At 54.3% G+C, this 16,792-nt stretch overlaps 1 protein-coding gene and 1 long non-coding RNA gene across 2 annotated transcripts in view; both read right to left on the bottom strand.

Annotated features, from left to right (window-relative positions):
* The window catches only part of LOC147571423 (liprin-alpha-1-like), an 87,644-nt gene that overhangs the window by 66,071 nt on the left and 4,781 nt on the right, over positions 1 to 16,792 (bottom strand). The window lies entirely within an intron of this gene.
* Positions 10,163 to 13,838, bottom strand: LOC147571424 (uncharacterized). Its single transcript, XR_015247405.1, has 2 exons — positions 13,765 to 13,838; positions 10,163 to 10,640 (listed from the first exon to the last, which is right to left on the bottom strand). It is a non-coding gene; the product is annotated as an uncharacterized LOC147571424 (long non-coding RNA).

Below are 16,792 nucleotides of genomic sequence, written 5' to 3'. Positions count from 1 at the left end.
CACCATCAAGTGAAGCCACATCATCAGGAAGGAGGCAACAACCCCTCCTGGGCATGCGCCGGCTGCCCCTGTGCAGGAGCCATGGGGACAGACCCCTCCCGGTACCGCGGACCACCCACCTGGGAGGTGGCAGGACTCGGCCAGCAAAAGGCGAGGAGGAAAGTGCGAAGTCACAATTACATTCAGAACACTCGACGTGACACACAAGAAAGGACCTTAAGGGCAGCAGTGAGGAGGGTAGAGTGGCCTCAAGGAGGAGTGTGAAGCGGTAGGAGAGTCAAGGGTATTCGGTGGGACCTGGCGGGTCTGTGGAAAGGCCTGCAAGCCCCGGAACATTCAGTATGGGGCGAGCACAGCCAAGGATGGCTAGCGCGTGTTCTCAGAGAGGCCACACCCCTCGGACATCTGCTTGGTCTGTTTCTCAATTGACATTTCTTTTTTAAGCATAATTAGATTCACCAAATCGAGTTTTAATAAACCATGTGCAACCTAATGTACCTGTGGGGAATTGGTCTGTTTCCAGAAACTCTCAGATGCCGAAGGCTTGCCCAGCTTTGGTGGGGAAAAAACAGAATCTTAGATGTAAAACGCAGGGAAGCACTTTGTTGTTCCAAACCTCACACTTCACACTAAGGACTAGGAAGTGCAGAAACTAAAGATCAGCCAGCAAAGGTTCTGAACAGGAAGACACAGAATGACCTAACTATGCCCTGACAGAAAGGAGAAGGGAAGTCTTACTCCACAGAAAGAAACTATGTATCCTTCACAGTAGTAAACGATCGGCCCTGGCGGGAGAGACAGTGCAGGAAGAGGAAATCCCAGCGATTGTCAGCTGTGCCCTCCACACAAGGCCCACGGGTCAGGGCGTCCATTCCTTGACCCAGTGACCATAAGCTCTCTGTGGCGGGGAGGGAAGGAACCATCCCAGAGTCGCCTGAGCTATGAGGGATCTTGTGCCAGAGCCTCCTGAGGTGGCCTCGTGAGGGCCGCTTCGGAATCTGTGTCTTCTCCTGTCTCTGCCCCTCCCATGCTCATGCTCTGTCTCTCTGTCTCTCAATAATAAATAAACATAAAAAACTTAAGGAAAATCTACAAATGGAGAATGAGGTCCACTCTTGAAACTTGTTCAAAAAACAAATGTAAAAAGTTGATTTCCGTAAGAACGGTAAGACCTTTATTAGAGTTGCACTACATTATTTCCAGGGTCTCGCGCCTTCCCCCTGGGTGCACACCCAGCACCCTGCCCCGCGGTGGGAGCCCAGTGCTTCCTGATGGGTCTTCTGAGTGTTGTGGTGCCAGGGAGTTCAGGGTGGGTGTGGGGCAGGGCTAGGGGGGGACGTGCCCAGGTCCCCCCCACCCAGGCTTGCCACGGCCCCAGCTCCCAGGTTCTGTGGGTCACTCCAGGCAAGCTGCCCAGGCCCCCAGGACTAGGCTCTGATAGAGCCCACGCACTGAGGACACCCACGAGGCCTAGTTGTTGTAGGTGGAAGAGCACGCTAATATTCAAGCAGATACGAAGTTAGGAGTCATCTTAGATCATTGAAGCCTGAGCGGGCCACAGCCTTGTTACATATGAAGTCGGCCATTCTCCACCATTGTTCACGTTCCAGTCAAAGAGCCTCCCGTGGCGCCGTCGCCGAGGGGCTGGGGCAGGTCAGCATGTCACGGACCGACGACCAGCTGCATCTTCTTTGGCTGCATAGAGGACAGAGAGGAAGTGACCCAGAAGTCTGCAGGGAGAGTCTCTGCTGACCCAGCAGCTAAGTCACAAATGTCCTTTGGTCTACATTGTTTTCTCCAAGAAGGTGCCTTCCTAAAGTTTTGTCATCATCCAGAAATCAAGACTGATTGGAAATTAAAAAACAAAAGTGGATACTAAAGTTACCAGCCCTTTAAAATGACCTCGCTCTGCAGTTTTGTTTACAGGTATTTACCCACATTCCTGACAGCCATCGGGCCCCCTGCCCAGAAGGCAGCCCCAGGGGGTAAAGGGAGACAGGGCCACACTTGTGCCAGGACCCTGACCGGGCACAAGTCAGCAGAGTCCTGGGCTGCCTGGGCCTGCTCCACTGTCTATGTGAAATCGCCTTCCTGCCATAGAAGATACTACCTTTTCGTTTTCCAAATAGTCTTTGAGCTGCAGACAGTGCCACACGCCGGGACAGTCCCACAGCGCCCTTGCCCTTGCCCTGTTCTCCTCACAAGCATGTGTTCGTTCTTAGGGCAATGACGACAGTCTTAAGTAGTGGTGTGGGAGGAAATCAGTCCTGCTTTTGTAGAAGGAGAATGCAACGTTTTGTGTCTTTTCAAATAAATAACTGAAACATTCCCCCAGAGCACAGGGCCCTGGATTGCAGTGAGATATCCGGCTACCCCCAAAACACAACTTACAGGCTCTATTCCCAGGCTGCAGCCAGTGTGTTATGATGTCAAAAATATTTCTGAAGGCTATCGGTGTCAAATAGCAAAAATGAAAGAAACCAAACTCCTCATCTCTGTGAAACTATTGGTTCCTCAATAGCTAATTGGTTTGTTTATTTATTTTTTATACTTTTTTTTTTTGAAAGAGACAGAAGCAGCAAGAGCGGAGCAGGGGCAGAGAGTTCGGGGGAGAGAGAATCCTAAGCAAACTCCCCGCTGTCAGCTCTGCGCCCAATGCAAGGCTCACATTCACCAAGTGTGAGAACACGACCTGTGCCGAAACCAAGACTCAGATGCTTCACTGACTGAGCCACCCAGTCGCCCCTGTTTTTAGAGTTTGAGAGAGAGAGAGAGAGAGAGAGAGAGAGAACGAGTGTGTATGAGGAGAAAGGGGCAGAGAGAAAGGAGGAAGGGGACCCAAAGCAGGCTCCACGCAGAAAGCAGCCAACCCACACTTTTTGTTAGCTCTCAACTTGCCAAAATACACATTTCGGGGAGCAGTGGGGTGGGAGAACCAGAAGGCATTACCACGAATCTTAGTGTTTTCATTACAGAAAGTATAAGGATGTGGAAGAAAACACATCAGCAACATCTAAGGGACAGAATTTTCCCAGCACGGTTCCAGGAGCAAAAGGTCTACTTTCAGTATCAAATTGCACACGGCCAGGTGGCAACTATCCAAGTTATTGTATATCCAAGTTAGTGTATCCAACACTTTTATACACTTCAAACATAGGAACATTCACATCAGACCACTGTTGGACAGTTTCTACAAATTTCCATTCCCAGAGAACCAAAAGGCTGAGGGTTCCTACGGAATTGTGAGCAGTAACAGAAATAACAGCATTTCACCTGAAGTACAACTCAGTGTGCCAGTCATGATCATTATTATGAGTTCTGAGAAGGAGACTACATTGAGGCAGATGGAAAGAAACCAACGGACAAGTCCGGGGGCTGAAGCGGAACGGCCTCTACGGGAAGGGGCTCTGTGGGCCCAGTGTGGACATGAGGCACCCCACTCCAGACCTCGCAGACTCTCAGGGCACGGAAGAGTGGCCACACGCCTTGCCTAATGTCCGGTGTATCACAGAGCCCACTGACTTCTGCCCTGGCTCAAGGCCCCGTCCCGTCGTCCCACCATCTCCAAAGTACCCCCGTGGCCCACCTCCTGCTCCACCCCGCTAGCCTGCAAACAACCTCTTCTGTTGAAAAGAGCTCACTTTTTTTAATCAGTTGTGGGATCACTGGGATATGGTTTCAACCTGCCTCCTTCACCCACTTAACTCAGCTCTGGGACACAGTGAACCCACGTGCGACCTGCTCTGCAGTGGAAAGTCCCAGAGAGATATGCCCGCACCACTCCTCTGGGCCCCCATCCCGGGCATCACAGCGCCTCAGCTGCTTGGTAGCAAACGAAACCCACTGCTGTTACTCGTTGTCAGAATCAAGACCAGTTGAAAATAAGATGTACTGATTAGACTGCAAAGGTCAGAGTCTACTGAAGAGAAACTCAAACACTACAGGGGAAGGAAACACAGGGGCAGCCTAGTGAGGACGCCAGAGAGATCACCAGCATGAGTGACAGGTTCTGAATGCTGGTGACCAGGTCCTCACAGGGGCTGCAGTTACACATAGTGTGATGGAGCTTCTGTGTTGAAAGTATCTCGTGGATATTTAGATGCAGACACTCCTGAAAGCCATGTGACGGAAGTGCTCCCACTGTTCCCAGGTACAGGTGAGAAAACAGAAGCACAGGAATGCTAATATGGACTTTCCCCAGAGCCCCGAACCCATCTGTGCAGGAGCCAGGCTCAGACGAAAGTGCTCTGGGGCCACACCCTCACGTGAGCCACAACATATCCTCCCTGCACAACTTCTCAAGGTGCACTGGGAATCCATGTGAGTCCCTTCAAGATTTCATACGTGCTCTACGTCCTCCAGGACCCACAGTTTAAGAAGAACCTCAGGTTCAGCGTGGAGGACATAATACTGCTTTGCAGCTATAGAGTCTATTGACCAAACGAACAGCTACTGCTTGAAAAACAGGTACAGCTGAAAAGTGCTCAGCAAGGTGACAAGAAACACAATGCTTATTTTTTAAAGTTTTTGGTGTTTTTCAGCTTGTGCGCCCAATTTGCGGAGTCCCAGGGCACCTTGGGAAGGGTTTTCAATTCCGTGGCTCCAATTCAGCGGCTGTGGGGAAGCAGAGTGATGAAATGGGAGGTGGGGGGTGTCCACAGCCACGTGAGGTCTCCCGACACGGGGAGGGGTCCGCAGGCAGAGAGACCACGGATCTAGAGGAATGAGGCCAGTAAGACCACCCACACGCTGGAAACACGCAGGGGACACCAACCTGGTCATGCAGGCTCGTCGCTAGCGTGGCTGGGGTGGACCTTTTGTCTTCTGGTGAGCAACCAGCGGATGGATTTTGTGATGCCCTTCTTCTTGGGGGCGTGGTTCAGTGAGTCCCGGCTATTGCTAGTTTTGCTGAGGCTGCTCAAGGGGCCATCCCGAGAGCCCGGGGATCTGGGGGACGCACAGGAGAGCATCTTCCACGCGTGCTCGTCACACGACACACCGCCCCACGTGATTAGAAGCACAATCCCCCAGCTTCTAGGGAGGGCTGCGCCCTGGGAGCTGACACTCTCTCCCTCCCAAGTATTATCTGGAGTCCAAGCCCCTTGGGTTGAGAACGCTCGGCACCCCTCCCTGGCTGTGACCCGGGAGCACGGAGGACATGCACACCTGAGCCACCCCAGGGCGTGGTGCGAGTAACAGAGGGGCTGCTGGAGCTGCGTGGTGGGGGTGGGGGGAAGAGAGCATGGCTCCTGACAGCCCCACAGGGCACAGTGCGGCCCAGGGGAGGAGCCCTAGGGAGCATGTCACCCAGGATCCACCGGGAGGAAAAGGGAGGTCTCAGGACGGCTGGTGCGTAGGATCTGAGCAAACGAGGCTGCCCTACAGCCACCAGCATCACAAGACTCCGGTCTTTCCCACCTGCCTTTTGCTCTGCTGGCCACACCCAGGGCACCCAGGCAGGTATCCCAAGAACGCCGTGCACGTAAGCTCGGTTCATTGGCCTCTCTTTGGAATCGCTGTTCCGACCCTTTCTCCCCCATGTAGAGATCAAAGGTTTCTCAGAGCTGAAAACCAGCGCACAGGCATGTCTCCTACGATGCCTGTGCCCCTTACTTTGTGGCGTCCCTGATGTCCTCGTGGCTGGCCTTGTGCGGTGCCCCTTGCTGCAGCCTGTCCAAGCTCAGGGACCTCTGGGAAGAAGGAGCTGACGGTCCACATCGTGTCCTTGCCACACGATCTTGTGACTCTCCCTCCAAAGGCAGCAACTGTGGGGTGGAGAGGAGAGTGACATGAGTTCACCGTGCGCCCAGACAGAGGAGCACACAGCCCTGAAATCACAGCCAGCAACTCATTTGAAAAGCTATGAGCTGTGCTTTGTGCAGGGTCCAAAACGACTTCCTAGGATCGGCCTAACGCCAGGCGAAAGGGTGGATTCGCGTCCGGGCAGTGGGCCCACTGAGACCCCCAGCCCATCGGCACCGAGGGGTGTACCCTCCCCAGGACCTCGCACCACCAGGAGCCCGGCCACAGAAGGTAGAGGCGGAGGCCCAAACCATGTCACCATACACCACGGCCAGCTGAGAAGGAAGGTGTTTGTTTCCTGACGCCGTTCAGGGCAAACCCTGGTGAGCACGGAGCCCTCCCGTGCACGATTGTCCAAAGCTCTTTGTTTGGGGGAAGTGGAGCGAGCTTGTGGCCTAACCCACTGTCACTTCTGGTAGCGATGCAAGGCTGGAACCTACGGGGACGTGTGTAAAGTGACAAGGCACCCAACCCCCTGACCCCACACTCGGGTCTGACTTCTGCTTCTCGGGGCCGTTTCGGGTGATGTTACAAACTGACGGACTCATCTGCAGCTTACAGACAGTCTGCTCGACACGGTGGAGACACAGTGTCCCGTGGCTGCCGTCACGACAAATGAACCCCTTCAGACTCCATTTTTCCTTCTGTGACAGGCGGTGGGTCTGCGGCTATGTGGCTGTGGGCCCTGGAAAGGACCGTGGGGCCACGGACCCGCCAGCGTTATGACCCTTGACAGGTCCTGGGGGTGAGGCAGGGCCGGATCTCACGAGACACACGTGTAGGACTGGCGAGACAGGCACAGCCAACTGGGTTTGTACCAGGACCTCCGAAGCTGCACGGGGCTCGGGACACCCATGGCGGTCAGCACCAAGCGGAGCTGAGCTCAGGGAAGACACAAGCTTCACCAACAGCTCCAAAACACCTGCCTCCTCTCCTGATTTCCTGACAATCGGCAGACAACAAAAGGCTACCTTAACAGGCTACAAATTATCCACATAAAAGCAAACAGGGTCAGACTCCCTCAACACAAGTAGATTTCATACCCAGGTGGAAGCAAGGATATGGAGAAAACAAACCCAAAGGGGAACAGGACGGGGAGCCACGCTAGCGACCAGGCTATGAGGTGAGCAGAGACGGAGGGCTCCGGGAGCACACCCTCCCCTGGGTCACAGCGCAGTCCACACACAGGCCCCCGCCCAGCACTGGGTCCTGCCAGACTTGTGCCTATGGGCCATTTCAGTCTCAACCAAAACGGGAGGCTCCCGCCAGGCTGGGAAGTGCAACGCCCGTGCTGGCCCTGTCTGCACGGACCTGACACCCACTGCCCGTACGCCTAGACTTCATCCCCCAAAACCTCCAAAGAGCCCTCCAAGTAGCCATCAGTGAGCTGCGGGAGCAGGCCGTCCTGCCTGGGTGTTCATCACGCGACCCTCTGTTCCTTGAGAAAGTCTTGCTACAGAGGAAAAGGCAGCACGAGCCAGCAGAATGCAGGGCGTGCTCTGTGCCCCGGCGCCGATGTGAGCTCCTGATCTCTGAGGACCGTGCACCGATGGGCAGTGTGTGGACACCCCAAGGGCCGTGAACCTTGCGCTGTCCTCACTTACCAGGAGAGCAAAGCAGGAAAAAAAAGACGGTGATGAATACACCCCGGTCACAAAACAACCAGTGACCGAACTGGCACTTGAACGCAAGAATTCAACTGAACGGACACACCGTCTGTGCAGTGGAGGGGCTCCCCCAGCTGCCGCCCAGCTCTGTATCAGAGGCACGGCCCTGTCAGCGCATGGCTGGGAAGGTCTGGGATGGGGGTCCGGTCCAGGGAGCAAGGCATCCCAGTTATGAGGCGGACTGTCTGGTCGAGGGTTCCGTCCCGAGGCACGGCGCTTCCCCTGAGGATGGGCACACCCACGTCATTGTCCTCTGGACACAGGAGGTGTCCTGTCCCGGCGAGGGGCACTGTAAATGGGAGGAGGGCGCCCGAGCAAAGGTGGGGTATGTGGCAGAGTGGTGTCGTGGCCAGTGTTTGCCCTGCAAAGTGTCCTCATGCACAGGACCCGGGCTCTCAGGCTCTGGTTGCACATCTGGAAATGGGCTAACCACACAAGCTGTGGCTCGCGGGGATGTCTGTGAGGGCCAGGTCACAGGATCCTAAACCACTGCACACACCAGGTGGCGAACGAACCCTAAGAGCTCTCTGAATGCTGCTGGCTACGGCTGTCAAAAGTGGTTATATCCCGAAATCGAAACTCTACGGCTCTGCTTCAGTAATTTCTCTTCCTAGAAACTTCTGTGTCTCATGGAACAAAGTTCGCAGCGCAGCGAGCAAGACACAAACGAGAGACAACGGCGAGCTCCGGTGGCCGTCGCAGGTACCGTGGAAACCGCACGCCGCGCTCGAGCTCCCAGTGGCTCCTGTACTTCCCCGCACACGCCAGCCGCTCGTCCTTACCCAGCTGTGGTGCTCACCGTGAAGAGACGGGCACTCTCCCCCACACCACAGACAAACACAGCTAGGTTGCACTACGAAACACTTTCGCTTTCTCCGATGCTTCCTTACATCGCTAGGCTGACAGAGGCATGCAAAGAAAGGAAGAGGAATCAGATTTACTGCACACTTGGAAGCTACAATTTCCAAGACGAAACGAGCAAACATATTTTAAAGAGAACAACGAGATGGATATAATGGAGAGAAGATTTAGAAACAACCACGACTGGACGCAGAACTTTGTTCCACCGCACATCTGAATGTAATAGGCTATTCGACATTTACCAGAGACACTCCCAATTATCACTCAGGGACGTAAAACTCCATGACAACATACACAACTTACTGAAACATGGCATCTTGTAGAACAAAGACGTCTAACAGGTGCCTATTCTAAACTTTCCTGTAACTGTTCTCCTTGTTGGAAACCAAGTTACACTTTTACAGTATCACCCGAGGGGATGCCGAAGTTCCCGCAACACCTTGTATAACACCAAACAAACCCACTCTGTTAACGCCCTGCTGGACGTGAATGTGAAATCCTGACCTCGAATTGGATTGACAACCTCTCACGAATCACTGTGCTGGTTACAGGAGGGTGCCCTGGGCAGGTACGTGATAAAAACGGGCTTAGGGGCAGGTGACAGCTTCACGTTGTAGGAGTCCCGAGTTTCAGTGTAGAAGGCAGTACTTGTGCTCAGTAAGCCCGTGAGATTTGGAGTCCTGAACGCGAGTGTCGGCACCGCAAAGCGTGCTGTCTGCATCGAGCTTCCGTTCATCTATGCTCAGTGCCTTATCTCTTTGGAAGAAACACTTCGTTTACAAATTATGATCTAGATCGTACCCGTATCCACCTGTACTATACAGCGATACGCTAACGACAATTTATGACTATTGGGGCAAAACCCCACTCTCTAATGACAAATGAAGATACAGGAGAAACAACACGAGCCAGCCACGAGTGACCACAGACGCGCCAGGGCAAAACAGCAAAATGACAAAACACAAACCACAGAACTTTTGCCCTGTGTCTCCTTCCAGCTAGCACTGCGTCTCTGCTCCCAACCAGAGTTCAAGTCCTCCAGAAATCTGCCCCTACTGTGTCTACACAGACTCTGGAACTCGGGCGAGCGGGCTTTAGCGCAAGGGCTCCTGGACCAGACCACCGTGGTCCTCGGCCTCCACCTTGCCTGGCCCCACCCAGCACGACCAGGCCACCGGTCTCCCTTTCCCTGAGCACCTGGCTCACTGAGCTCCTTCCACCTTGTGACCGCTTGCTCTCTGCCAGATCTGTCTCTCTCTCTCCACTGCCACACTGGGAATTGCCCAGAGAGCCACCCTTGGACTCTGGGGCTATCCACAGGTGCCCATCTAGGGACTTTTGTCAATCATCTGTCAAACAGAAATAGATAACTAACACACATCTCACCTTTTACTTCCCATTCGCTGCTGGTCTCCCCTCACTACACTGTGCACACATAGGGGTGCAGGCCTCTCCTCTGACTTTTTATCTATTTATTGTCTTCTTTGTTTTATTTCAAGTGGGGGAGGAGCAGAGAGAGGGAGAGAGAGAGAATCCCAAGCAGGCTCCAGGCGCGGTCAGCGCAGAGCCCCGTGCGGGGCTGCGGGGCTGCGGGGCTGCGGGGCTGCGGGTCTCGATCTCACCAAACCATAGATCGTGACATGCGCAGAAATCAGCAGTCAGACCCTTGACCGACTGAGCCACCCGGCGCCCCTCATCTGGGTTTTTCAGTCATGCTGCACCCTAGCTCTGGGACGATATCTGCACCAAACTTGTTCCATGACTACAGGTGCTCAAAACTTACACAAATATCTAAAAATATAGGCGGCTGAAGAGACAAAGGACAAAAGTACTTAAACTCCAAAGGTGAATTCTCTGTTGTTTAAGTTCGATGAAGACACGTGTTCATTTAACCTTCATTAGCATTTCAAACCCTTACTCATTTGCATTGTGCTGTGCTTAACACTAGGTCCTATCTTCATCCACATTGCTACTTTATACAAAGAAAGAACAAAAGCTCTCAAAAGTAAATTCTAAGGCAGCAAAAGAAGAATGGGGGAAGGGGAAAAGAGAAAGCAGCCTATCAGTCCCTTAGTTCCAGAAGAGCCTCACAGACAGAGGAAAAGGCAGGTGACATTGGAGCAGGCAGGTGGGTCCCACGAGAGCCCCCAGAGGATGGAGGTCCTTGCCTTGGAAGGCTCATGTCGCAGACGGGCCACACGGCCTTTCCGGTGGCGCCGCAACACCGCGCTGCTGCTGGTGCTGCTGGCATCCGTGGGGCTGTCCGCCAGACGGAACCTGGAAGCTGGGATGCTGCTGACGTGCGTCCGCCTGAAATATGGAGGAGAACAATCAAACAAACACGCGCACACACACACCAAGGTTGTTATCTAGAGAAAAGTGGACTTTGTCAGCCAGGCCAGAACCCATCAATTGGGAACATGAGGTCACAGCAAAAGGTCTCCAAGGAAGGCATCCTTGCCCCTGGCTCCAGTGCAAGCCCGCTAGCCGGGCCCTGTGGAGACAGGGTCTCCCGGGCCCAGCAGGTGCAACGCATCCCCGCGGCCCAGACGTCCCCGAGGTGGAGCAGCGCCTGCCCCCGGTCAAGCTGTCATCCTGCGTGTCTGCACCACCTCCTGCCCAACTGACCGGAAAGCACTCCTGTACGTCCCTCTGGCCTTCACCTGCCACCGGCCCACATGTGCCAAGGCCCTTGCTGTGATGCCAGGTGACCCCAGGTTTTCCTCCACCAGCCACTATCGGGCGCCCCAGGGGCATCCGCGGCAGGATCCTCGGGAACCACACCTCGCAGCTCCCGTACACAGGAGGTGGCAATGCGCCCGGTGTTTCCAAGGCAAAAGCGTCTCTGGCCTCTGTGCAGTTAGACTAACAGACAAATGTCCCCCTTGGCCACAGAAGTCTCCAGAAAAGTTCCATGGAGCCCCGAGACCCTAGGGTGGAGTCACTTAATTGGGCTGTCAGCTGCTCCCCTCAGCAAAGGATCTGGGCACGAAGCGGTCAGCAGCTGCGAAGGAGCACCCGCCAGCCCACGTGCCCGGCCTCAGCCAAGGGCTCACCCTCCACACTTGAACCCTGCACGGGAGTCCAGGGGCTCCTCGCTCTCTGGAAAAGAAGAGAGGCTGCCTTCCATTTCACAAATCCTTATGGTCTCGGGAGACAGAACACGCCCATCTGATTCACATCAGCTAAAGAGGGGGCCCCTGGCGTCACCCCTTGTGGCCTGGAGACAGAGCCACCACGACAGGGCGTCTCCTCTGTGGTGCTTCAAGCTCTTCTCTGAGGCCTTTCAAGAAACGTCATTGGCACGTGCTGCCTCAGGGTACTGCTTGTTTCTAAGACAGCCAAGTCGGAACTGGCCGCTGGCCACAACCATCTTCCCCTCCTCTGGTCCCCCCATTCCCAGAACAACTGCTCACCTGAGCTCAGGTGGTCTAGCTTCACCGCTGTGGGGCCACGACACATCGCCAATCGGGGAGAGCCACACACGCCGCCCCGCATGGGACCTGGCATGGTTCGTGGCTCCACCGAGGTTCGCGTGTGTCCCCTGACTCTGACACCCTATCTCAGGCTCCCTGGCTCCCGACCCCACCACCCTGCATCCAGTCCTATCCCAGAGCTCTCTCCCATCTGCCCCGCCTGCGTGTGGAAGTTGGTCCGTCACCTTTCTTTTCCTCTGTAACCCAGACCATGTCATCTTGCTAGAGGAGGACACAAACGGAAGACGTGGCTGTGAGGTCGTGCCAGGAGGGCTCAGCTGTCCAGCCTGCCTGCCGCCTTCTCAGTCTCGTCCCCCCGGCCCCCGGCCGCTCACGGCGACACAGCTCCCACCAGCCTCGCTTCTGCCACCACACGAGAGATCACTTTGTGAGACGGCTTCAAACAGACCCTGTTCCTCAGCCGGTCTCCTGCCCGGTGTCTTCTGACCACAAGGCCACCTGTGACCACGGACAATGCCTCTGCAACCACGGGAGCACTGGGATCCTCTCTATCCTTCTCCTTGGCCAGCTCACCTCAGGCGGGTGACGGGCGTGGACGTCCCTCTTATGGCAACTGCCCCAGGGTGACACCCTCCAGGGGCCTGCACAGCCCCTTCCCTTGAGAACTCCAACATGCACTCGAGTGGCCTGCACCGCATCCACTGTTTGCTCCCTTGGCCTCCTCACACATACCCGTCATCAAGCCCTGGAATGGTGACACTCAGCACACTGGTGTCTTGCTGGCGAGGATCTCCGTCAGCCAACCAAGAGGCTGCTCTGTGCCCGGATCTTCCTGTGTGCTTCTCTCTCCGGACACACATTCGCTGTGCCACCAGTAGTTCCCTGGACAGGGAGGGCCGCTTGGGACTCTACCTGCCCTGACTTCTCTCTCCTACAAGCAGGCTCAACACGGACAGCCACAGCACACCCTCGACTCTCCCGAGAGCCCCCGTCGGAAGCCGCACAGTCCCCAGTGAGGCCTGAGTGGGCCTGCCTTTGGAGCAAGAGCCTGCTTCCTGCACCTAAGGGGGCCCAGTCAGCTCCTCGAGGCACTGTCACACCAGAATGACTCTCACATGGTACATATTTCCTACAAAGAAGCAAGCAAACCTTTGAATAACTTCCTGACATTTACTGTCTGCAGGACGCAGCTCACAAGCCGGCTGACCCACTCCCTCACAGGCGACTCACCAACGTCCCAACAGAGTTGCGGCGATTACCTGTCATTCTCCAGTCTTTTCAAAAATATAAGAAACTGCGAGCACTGCGCTAACCCCACCGACGTCAAGGTGACCTTCACAACCACGGCCACGTGTGCACTCCCATGGTGACCCCACTGGCATTGCGGAAGGGACCATAGCTTCCAGGGATGCTGGGCCGAACCTGGCAGGCTGGACCCCTCCTAGCCCCACACCATCACTGCCACACTCGGGGGAGGGAGGCCGCAAATAAACCCACCCAAACACGAACAGAACTTTTCCTAACTTCTACTCCTCCTCCCATGGCTGTGAGCTCTGTCATGCCTCCCGGTCTCCTGAGATTCCAAACCTAACCTCTGGAATGAGGTTTTACTTCTCCCTCTTGCCACCTACTAAGCTACCGGCTCCCTGAGCTACATCCAGTCCCTCTGCCCATTCGGCCAAAGGATTCCTCTGGAAGATACACAGCAGGTGCTAACGTATGTGTTTGTGAGGTGGTTCATGTTAGGCACGGTGAAGGGCAGTGTCCCCCCCCCAGCCCCGCCCCATCATCAGTTAGCTGGTACCTGGAAAATGGATCGCGTCAGACTACAACACACTCAGGGTTATTGTGTGTAACTCTGATCCGGTGCGGGTCATACCATAGCACACCCACGGTTCTACTTGGGAACCATGAGCTGGTTCAGGTCATACTGGTGACAGAGGGAAGCCGCCCCCAGCCGCGTCTCAAACAGATCTGTGAAGCGGGAAATGTCATACCTGTGGTGAAGCGAAGAGCCTCTCGATCTTGCCCGCTTTAATATGGCCCTCAGTGCTTCCATTTTCTGTAGAAGGTGATCCTGCAAAGCAGCAAATGACAACGACACTCACTGCAAGCAAGGTTAACTAGTCTTTGCATCAAGAGTCCGTTCAACTCAGAGCACAAACTGGTAGTGGCCAGAGGAGAGGAGAGTAGGGGCGGTTGGCAAAAGAGATGATGGTGAGTAGGAGGCATCAGCATCCAGGTATCAAATAAGGCCGTCTCGGGGATGAAAAGCACAGTACAGGGAATACGGTCCGTGATACCCTAAGGACTCTGTATGGTGACACACGGTGACCACAGTGATGGTGACGAGCACAGAGTCACGTGTGCAATTGTTGAAACGGTATGCTGTCTACTTGAAACTGATACCACACTGTAGGTTCATTAGAATTCAAGAAAAAATGGAAAACACTACTTGCATCAAGTGTGCTGAAATGCTGACCATCATAACCACGCTGGGTAAATTCAGCAGTTACAAACCCCAAGACCATTCTCTCCAAGAGTCCTCCAGTAAACACCCGGATCACCAAGTGAACGTCCTAAACCCTACTGAACAGTTAGGTCTCAGGCATAGCAAGGTTACAGAGGAGAAACACCGAGCCACTAGGACTTCTTCCTAATTATGTAGAGAGGAGCAGGACTTTCTGGGCGGTGGGGGAATAGCCCTTCTGTGTAATAGGCACGTGCTCCGTCGTGGACCCTCTGCAGCCCAGCCTCACGTCTGCACACGCAGCACCAGGGAGTAAAACCGACGAGGAGCTTTGGTCACACAACTACCCCCTAGGCAGTGCCGTCCCAGGCCGCAGACACCACCGCACGTGGCTAACTGAGCGCCCAAAATGGGGCTGGTCCCGACCACAGGGGATGGAACTGTGAGACGCCCCGTGGGTTGCAAGGACTGAATGTGGAAAAACATTGTAGAGTAGCTCCTTCATGTCTACACTATTTACATGATACAATAACATGTTGCCTGCATCGGGCTGCGTGAAAACTAACATCACCCGTGTGTTTGACCATTTCAAATGCAGCCTCGAGAACCCTTGGGATGACACCCATGTCACCTGTTACCTTCCTGCTGGGCAACGCTGCACTCCACGAAAGGTTTACGCGAACATTTTAGCTTTCGAGCGAACCCCCGAAGGGACTCAGAAATCTGAACCCCGTAGGCTGCTCGGCTCCAACTCCGCCACATGCGTGCCATTCAGACTTGCGAGCGTGGGGCCGCTCGAAAGCACAGTGGTGGCTCGCCTTGGAGGAAGTGTGAGCCCCAGAGGTCACCTGCTCCTTTCCAGTCTCAACCGATCACTGAATGAGTGAGAGACGGAAATACCTTCTCACGTTGCATTTCTTGTAACTGTTTTTTCAGATTGCCAACTTCTCCTAACAGAGACTTCTGAGAAAGATACCGACAGTCCTTTAGTGTTGATTCTTTCAAACGTTCCACATGCTAGACCATGCCTACGTTTCTCTTTACAATAACGCAGCACCACAGACAAGGCATGGAGCCGATGGCCATACCAACGAACCGCGTCACATGACCACAGAGTGAAATGCTGTCTGTGAAACTGCAGTAACAGCCTTTACTCATCCTTTGTCCATGTACAATTTCTTCACGGATCACTGTCTGACTGTAAGTATGACAAGTTCCTACGTTTACTTGCAGCAGGTACACTGGTTTGTACTAGCTTTTAGGGTCTGTGATGCCTCAGTCACTTGGGAAACCTGACCTAAGTTTCGTACATATACTTCCAATCTCACATACAACCTTCTACCGAAAGGCTGGCCCCAGTGATCAAGGTAGAACCTCACGTGGGGTATAATAACGCACCTCATAATGGGTTTTACCCAAAACAAGTGTGTCGTGAAATTAGCATTGCTCACTGGTGTCTCCAAGTGACAATCTTAGGGAAGATTCTGGGCTCATCTACAGGGACACAGGTGTAATCAGAACCGGTAGTATCAGGTCCGCATCCAACTGTCCCCACCAGAGCTTCTCTCACAGAGATCCTATGATACTGCTTCCCTCCCGTTACACCTCAAGTGTGTCCGTTATGATGGTGTAAGAGTCCAGGCTTAGACTCTTTCCAACCCAGATGAAAAGAGGGAAGGCAGGAGATGGAACAGGAGATACTCTGTTTTCAGCTGGTTAAATGCTTGACAGAACTGCGCACTCCTACCGGTCCGTCTGGACAAAAGAGGTAGAAATTAGCTCCCCAGACAAGAACCAGGCTGAAGGTTCCAGCACAGGGGTGGCAAACGAGGGCCTGCCGACCACATCCAGCCACCGCCGGGTCCTATCAACAAAGGGGTATCGGCACACGGCCCCTCCCCTTAGTTATATACTGCCTATGGCTGTTTCTGTGCCCATCTTTGATTAGCATGAAGCTAGCTTACTCCTTACGTCTCAGTTAGTCTCAGTTACGTCTCAGTTAGTAAAGGCCCAGACCATACTCCTCTTCTAGACAGTGAGACGCACCTTCCCGCACGCATACGTCGGGCGGGGACACGACACTGGGAACTTAACGTAGGCCTGCAGTTTTTCCGCGTGAAAGAATCATTTCTACTTTCTACAGTGGCTGTTAGCCTCTGCTCCACGCTGCTCCTCAGGATCACAACGTGAGCGTCTCCTCTGTGAGGACGGGGGCACTCAGCCGCTGTCTCTCATAGCCTACCTTATCTTCTGCAGCAGCCATTCTTTCCTTTAGATGACGCTGAAGACGCTCGTCAGATTCGGAAAGGAGCTTGTCAATAGTGCTGGACAGATGTTGATTAGTCTCTTCCTTCAGTTTTTCTCTCTGCCTTACCTGAAAGAGAAGACGCAGGCTTCAAGCCAAAGTGCGAACACCGGCTCAGGCGTGCGAATGACCAGCGGTGTGACCCACACGCACGCCATCCTCGGCTGCCCCTTCCCACGGCACTCTTTGGCGTGCTTGTGCGTCACTGCCAGCACCGACCTAGCGGGGCACACAAACGCAGGAACCTGCT

Source organism: Puma concolor, unplaced genomic scaffold, assembly GCF_028749965.1.
Source record: "Puma concolor isolate L17-30 unplaced genomic scaffold, mPumCon1.1.hap2 unalloc_scaffold_28, whole genome shotgun sequence".
Taxonomy (NCBI): domain Eukaryota; kingdom Metazoa; phylum Chordata; class Mammalia; order Carnivora; family Felidae; genus Puma; species Puma concolor.
Note: the sequence above shows the minus strand (reverse complement) of the source record. Positions and strands in the feature narration are given on the sequence as shown.